The sequence below is a fragment of the Crotalus tigris genome, unplaced genomic scaffold (assembly GCF_016545835.1).
Source record: "Crotalus tigris isolate CLP2741 ecotype Arizona unplaced genomic scaffold, ASM1654583v1 scf7180000018301.7375997, whole genome shotgun sequence".
NCBI lineage: Eukaryota > Metazoa > Chordata > Lepidosauria > Squamata > Viperidae > Crotalus > Crotalus tigris.
In genome coordinates this window covers 7334098-7341368 of record NW_024096931.1, presented here as the reverse complement: position 1 = coordinate 7341368, position 7271 = coordinate 7334098, and the positions used below count along the sequence as shown (strand labels likewise).

At 48.1% G+C, this 7271-nt stretch overlaps 1 protein-coding gene and 1 long non-coding RNA gene across 3 annotated transcripts in view; one reads left to right on the top strand and one right to left on the bottom strand.

The window, feature by feature from the left end:
- Positions 1-2211: 2211 nt before the first annotated feature.
- Positions 2212-3579, bottom strand: LOC120310950. The gene is made up of 2 exons (XR_005557495.1): positions 3191-3579; positions 2212-2545 (listed from the first exon to the last, which is right to left on the bottom strand). It is a non-coding gene; the product is annotated as an uncharacterized LOC120310950 (long non-coding RNA).
- Positions 3580-3749: 170 nt separating this feature from the next.
- Positions 3750-7271, top strand: part of ABCA3 (ATP binding cassette subfamily A member 3) — a 59572-nt gene continuing 56050 nt past the window's right edge. The window contains exon 1 of one of the 2 annotated variants that reach the window (XM_039349948.1): positions 3750-3893. The gene's annotated coding sequence lies outside the window, so the exon portion shown is untranslated. Of the gene's footprint in view, positions 3894-5590; positions 5613-7271 lie in introns of those variants that run through there. The other variant, XM_039349947.1, reaches the window with a different exon arrangement.

Sequence of the window (7271 nt, the reverse complement as noted above, 5' to 3'; positions counted from 1 at the left end):
TCTGGGCCCAGTTGATGGGCAAAATGAAAAAGTTGCCGTTCCGAGGGCCGTACTTTTAAGAAGCCTCGCGCTTCTAATCAATGCAGCATCTTTGCCCCTTTCAATGTATTTTCCTCTAAGAAAGTGGCAATTTTAGTGCAGGATGAAGAAGAAACAGCATACAGAAGAACAGAGCTGGAAGGGGGCCTTGGAGGTCTTCTAGTCCAACCCCCTGCTCAAGCAGGAGACCCTATTCCTTTTCAGACAAATGGCTGTCCAGTCTCTTCTTGAAAAATCTCCAGTGAAGGCAAGCCGTTCCACTGATCAATTGTTCTCGCTGTCAGGAAATTTCTCCTTCGTTCTAGGTTGGTTCTTTCCTTGATTAGTTTCCATCCGTTGCTTCTTGTCTTGCCTTCTGCTGCTTCTTGCCTCTTTTCTGTGGTAGCCCTTCAAATATTGGAAGACTGCTATCCTGTCCCCCCCCCCCCCAGTTCTTCTTTTCACTAGACAAGACGTATCCAATTCCTGCAACCGTTCTTCATATATTTTAGCCTCCAGCCCCCTAATCATCTTCTTAAAAATTCTTAAAAAGCTGTAGGAAACCACCCAGGATCGCTTACTATCCTTTTGTCTAAATATGACACAGGCCATCCATGTCACGTGTGGCTCTGTGTTGCCATTTCTTCTCTGTTGTTTGCCTAGCATCATTTACGTTGAATAATAGTGTTCTCCCTCAGATGAAGAGTCTCTACGGAATTGTAGCCAAAAACAAGCTAGCAAGCAAGGAGAAGTAAATAAAACATCCTTGGGGAAGATGGTAAACTGGGTTAATCGAGGTGCATGAGCAGGGGCTCCTGAATCTAAAAGCCTAATAAAGATTGGAAGTGGGCTTATTTAATCCTGAACTAACTGTCAGGTGCAAGAAGTCAGAAACCAGGATTTGAAACCAGTACTTTTGACTGCAAGTTTGAGGGATCCCCAATGTTCACTGAGCTTAGTTGTTTTCTTGCAGACATTTTGTTACCCAGCTAAGTAACGTCAGCAGCAACACTGGTGAGGTTCCTAGTTTGGGTAATGAAACATCTGCAAAAAAACCAACAACCAAGCTCAGAGACCACCGAGGACCCCTCATTTCAATCCTGAGCCCCAAATATTCTCCTATTGGTACCACTTATGGATGTCACTCTTCACAAAGCATGGAAGTGGCAGAAATTTGCATGTAGGCAAAGCTAGAACTGATGGTGTTAGCTAGTTGGGTAATGAAATGTCTGCAAGAAAACAACCAAGCTCAGAGAGCACCAAGGAACCCACAGTCGTCGTCCTCCTCCTCCTCCTCCTCCTCCTCCTCCTCCTCCTCCTCCTCCTCCTCCTCCTCCTCCACCTCCCATTCTGATTTCTTCACTCTGAAAATCTCACTCCCTTCCAGCACTGATGATGTTATCTAGTTGGGTAATGAAACATCTGCAAGAAAACAAGCAAGCTCAGAGAGCACCAAGGACCCTCATTTCAATTCTTAAGCTACAAATATTCTCCTTTATCGTTACTACAAGTTTATTCCATGCTAACTCTACACAAGACTCTGAAGTACTAACAGTCAAGGTGAACTGGCGCCAGATAAGAGTCAACACACTGTTGGGGGACTGGGGTCTGGACTTAGGTCTGTTACGGGGTGTAGTGACATTAAATGGATGATGCATTTGACCCCATACTCAGCCTGGTCATCTACATTAACTGAGCTAGCCCATTTTTTATATTGGCACAAAACCAGAATTTCAAGGTAACCGCCAGGACAGTTCACACTATAAAAATCTAATCAAGATTAACCCTAACCAAGCCTAGTTTGTTGCATAGAGCCAGTCACCATATTTTTGCATGCCTTCATTCACCAGTCTCCAGGTCTTGAAACAGCTCGGTTGAACCCGTTGAGTGAGCAAGCCTTCCATGAGAAACGGGAAGCTTGTTGTGATGGAAGAGAGAATGGCACATTGCCAAGGACTTCCATTGCTAACTGGTGCACATCCTCAACCGGAACACTTCCATTGGGAGGTGAAGCTGCCTTACGACACTGAAGCTATTAGGACTGCATGGCTCACATTCTTACAAATCACACTTCAAAAAACAAAAACGCAAGGTTTCCAGGCGTGGAAAGATTAACCGACTTGTTAGTGTAAAAAAAAAAAGTTAACTGTAAATAGGAGGATGCAGAAGAGATGGTTTTTTTTTTCATTTTTATTGTGGCCCAGAGGGAGACCCAATTTGGAACGCGAACCTGTTCAGGTGAGCTAAGGACCAAAGACCAGGCCCATCCAAAGACTGACCAGCAGTTCTCCTGGTGTCTCCAAAGAAGCAGAAAGAGTTGGACGTTCGTGTTCCTCAGAACTGGTCTCCCAGCGTTGCTATCCGTTGGAGAGCAGCCATCTCAGATAGGAGGAAGACTCAAAGGAGGAATCAGCCTAGACTCTCTACATAAAAACAAGAGGGCTAGATCTGACCCCACCCCTGAATTCCTTAAAGCCTTGTCTGGTCTTTCCCGGGCGAAAGCTGCCGATCTGGAGAGATTCCTGTGCTATAGGCAGAGAACAATAAAGTAGCTAGTTTGAGGGCTTAGTTCAGGGGTAGGCAACCTTGGCTCTTTTTATGACTCGTGGACTTCAACTCCCAGAATTCCTGAGCCAGCCGGGCTCAGCTTGGAAACCTCTCCCTTTCCCCTCAGCATGGCTGGCTCAGGAATTCTGGGAGTTGAAGTCCACAAGTCCTAAAAGAGCCAAGGTTGCCTACCCCTGGCCTAGTTGTTAGCGCCTGACAATACCCCACTGATGCAAGCGATCAAGACCTCCCCTAGCCACTCGCTTCCATGCATCAGAAATCTTCCCTTGCCCCTACATGTACAGTCACACGGAGAGGAATGAATTTATTTATTACATTTATACACTGCCCATCACGCCTAAGTGACTGGGCGACACCATAACACCATAACAAAACCAAATAAAAAACAAAAATAAAAGCACAGGTTAAAAACGAAGAGTTCCAAACAAATTATAACTTCCAACTACAAATAAAAACCGGAGTTAAAATTCAGAAGGCTAAAACGTTTAACAAGGCAGCAGGGTGCCCTCAAGCCATCCCCCCCCCCTCTCTCTCTCACACACACACAGCTTATTGGCAAAGCCAGGTCTTAACGCTCTTATGGGAACAGGATGGGGGTGCTCACCTCTGTTGAGTCAGATCTTCCAAAGGACTTGCCTTGGGGAGGAAGATGAAGCAGGCTTTGGGCCAGAGCAGGCCCACCTTTCTGGAGGAAGGCGGCATTGGCTTGAAAAGGTCACCCGTCTACCTGAATTCATCCATCACCTGGATGGTAGCTAAGATGCTGCCTGGGTTCCGCCTTCACGCTGCGCTCTCGGCGCCTGCAGCTTCTCCGCGACGGAGGAGGCCAAAGAGGGTCCTCCAGATGCGCTTTCCATCCAAGACCGGCGTCACATCTGGAGCGGGAAGAGGCTATTCTCGCCAGGAGCAACCGGGAGCGATCAGCTGGGATGGAGGAGAAGGACCAGGAGAAAGGGGAGGAGGAGGAGGGGGAGAAGGACCAGGAGGAGGAGGAGAAAGGGGGATAGGACCAGGAGGAGGAGGGGGAGGGGGACGGGAGATCGGGGGGGGGGAGGAAGAGGACCAGGAGGAGGAGCGCTTTGGGGCGAAAGGCGTTCGGCTCCCCCGCAAGGCGGCTCTGCGTGTCCCCCACCCACGCGTGTTCCCTGCGCGTCAGCGGGGAGGGGCTCAGCCGACGCTCCGTGCCCGCCTCCCTCCCTCCCTCCCCGCCTAGTGCTGGAGAGCCGGAATGGCAACGGCGTCGGCAGCCGCGGGAACCGTCGGAGGACACGCGGCGGCGAAGCCCGGAGCGCGGCGGGGCTGAGCAGGTAAGCCCCACCGAAGGGAGCCAGCATCAACCGGCGGGGCGCCCTTGGGTCCTGCACCGGAGCTGGCTCGCTTTGTCCAGCCGCCCCTCCCTCCCTCCCTCCCCCCCCGGGGGTGCGTTTTGTTCTCCGTGTGTGCAAAAGACCCCGGTCCTTGCAGTTGCCCCCCCTCACTTTGCAACTACCCCGGGGGTCTCTGCTTCCTCCCCCCCCCTTTTTTTTCTTCCTCCTTCCGCCTGGCCAGGTCGTTTCTCCCTAATTTCCGCGGCCCCCGCTCGTCTGTCTTAGGACCAGCCTGCCCTACCTCCCCCTTCTCCTCCGCCCGACCCTCCCTAGCTGCAGAGGCAGCCCTTCCGCAGGGCTCCCGGGAGCCCCTTCCCCACCTTTGGCTGGCTGGAGCCGTAATGTTGTGAGCAGGGTATGAATCACCCACTCTGGGCGATGACATCACTCCCTCTTTCCTCCCCAGACAGACAGCAGCTCTTTGCTCTTCCAAACAGCCGGCCGGGCATCTTTGGGGTGGGGTGGGGGGGGTCTGCGTCTGGGTTCCTTGGCCTGTCTGGAGAGCAGGATTGGGGTGGGTGAAAAAAGGGGGGGGTCTGGGCTTCCTAGCACAAAGGCAGCCCTTGGGGTGGAAGGGCCTGGGGCCAGCCTAAAGAGCTCCATCGGCAGGTAAGCAAGCTGGTTCCCGTCACCCAGTGCTGATGCTTTCCTCGGCCGTCTGCAGCAGCTACGCTAGAAGTAGCCCCATCGATGATCAGTGTGTGCCAGGCCTTTCTTTGATTTGGGGTGGGTTATGGGGTGGGGTGTCTTGCCCTTAAAAGAGGGTGGCCGTTGGCCTGCGAGCAACGGGCTGGAGAAGTTTTATGCAGGACTCTTGATCTTAAAGCCCTTTTCTGCTCAATCTTGACCAGGATGGCTTTACAAGGGCAGATGAACTGGCTTTGCAGGTTGCAGCTTTATCATGCAATCTGTTTTATCTGCGTTTTTTTTTTTTAAAAAAAAAATGTCACAACTAGCCAACGGACAAGACAAATGGAATGCGGTGTGGGACTGCTGGGAGGGGGGATCCCAGGCAATGTGGTTTGCGAAGGAGAATTCTTGGTTTGGCATTATGCAAACGGTTCAGTTACTACAGTTGCCCCACAGACCACTGCTGCTATGACAAAACGTCTTTGCACACAAGGTGGGAATCCAACTGGCGTTGACCTGCTGGGAAAGCAGCTTTCTCTGTTGCTAAGAGTTTGAGCCAGCTCTCTCCTGGGCTTAGGCATGCAGGCTGTAATTGAGGTCAAATGAGGGCAGCTGCAGAGGAGGAACATCGGTGGAATGACAGGAGCTCAGCTGGGTTCACACATGTTCCACTGAGAAGGATTTGGCTAGTGTGTGTTTGATGGATTGTGTGAAACCAAGTCCGCTCTTGCAAAGTAAAATTTAAAAAAAAGCATGACTTAGGGCAGGGATCTTCAAACTTGGCCCTTTGATGACTTGTGGACTTCAACTCCCAGAATTTGCTGGCCAAGGAATTCTGGGAGTTGAATTCTACAAGTCATCAAAGGGCCAAGTTTGAAGACCCCTTACTTATACAGCCTCTATATTTGCTTCATATGTTATTTATTTATTTATTTTGGTGGCTCTGTTTTGAATCCAGCTACAGGTAGTCCTGGACTTAACGACCTCAACCGAGCCCAAACTTTATGTTGCAAAGCGAGAAAAATGATCGTAAGTCATTTTTTTCAGTCCCGTTGTAACTTTGAACGATTTGCAAGTCAAGAACTACCTGTAATTCTGGCCTGTCCCACAGTCAACCTACAAATGCTTCCTTTCTTAGAGTCACAACATAATAATAATAATAATAATAATAATAATAATAATAATAATAATAATAATAAAGTTGGAAGGGACCTTGGAGGTCATCTAGTCCAACCCCCTGCTCAGGCAGGAAACCCTATACCATTTCAGACAAATGGCTGTCCAGTCTCTTCTTAAAAACTTCCATTCATGCTATTCTTTCTCTCTCCCTTCTCTCTCTCTCCACTCATCCATCCATCCATCCATGCATCTATCTATCTATCTATCTATCTATCTATCTATCTATCTATCTATCTATCCATCCTTGATCTCCATAATCTATTTGGTCATGCCCCTTCCCAAAGTTTCCAAAGGAACAGTTCACATGTATAGAGATTGATGTATGTGTGGACTGACAATCGATTAATAAATAGACAGGCATACTTCAAGGAGCTATTCATAGACTTAATCTAAACAAGAATTAGCCAATCAGCTCTCCATATGCAAGAACGTTTGTTGAGACTGAAGCCTGAAATTAAGTTTGCATAGGAGAAATGCAAAGATCAAGTCTCCAGATTAATTCTGCATAATTGTTTGACATCTCCATGCAAGTTTCTTGGCTACAACTGGAAATGGTTTGCTGTTTTCTTTCTAACTGTGGTGTTGTTGTTTTTGTCATCTTCTCGGTCCAGCTTTCAGTCCTGGGAATTCCCCAATGGTTTCTCATCACAGGAGGGACCACACGTAGCTGTTGGAGAGTAACCACGATTGGTTAGGTGCCCCCGTTGAGAGTACCTTAGAGTAAAAGAGGGAGATGGATCTCTTCTTGTCTACCTTACATATAACTTGTCCTCCTTCCTGCATCAGCCAGAGTTAAACCTGGTTAGTTCTTGGATAGGAAACTATCAGGAGACCCAAGGTCTATAGGAGCTGCTCTCCAGTGAGATGGGTGTCATATAAATTTAATAAATAATCAAAAAGGATTGATTGAGGAGTTGAAACAATAATTCCTTAAAAGGTGATGGTTAATTGCTTCCATCCTCCAGAAAACTACTTGGAGATGGGCTTGAAGTTATCAGAAGTTCAGCTTCATTCAGGGAAGCTTTGCCTTTATTCCGTCTTTTCTCACACCCGTGGAATTGCTCCATGGCGCCCCTTTTTCCTTCAGCAATTCTGGATGGCGAATTAGGCTGATGACAGTCCCCGTCATCAGTGGATCATGCTGGCTGGCATGATGGGATTTGTAGTCAAGACCCCTGAAGGACGACATTGGATTGGAGAAAAATAAGTTAGAGAGACAGATAAAGAGTTCCCTCCGTGAATTTCATGGTTTCATGGAATGTTTTTAATGTCGATTGTAATATATTTTTAGATAGGTAGGTAGGTAGGTGGGTGGGTGGGTGTATGGATGATAGACAGAGGGATTTAAACTCAGCGGTCCTTAACATTAATTCCAAAATGACCTATGCTGAATATCATTGTTATATCTGATACCTTCTCTTTTGTGCGGTTAGAAGTCACATTTCCTGAGATTTATCATTTTCCATGTCCGTCACAAAAGCAGAAAAGCTAATTAGTACTTAGAAGCTA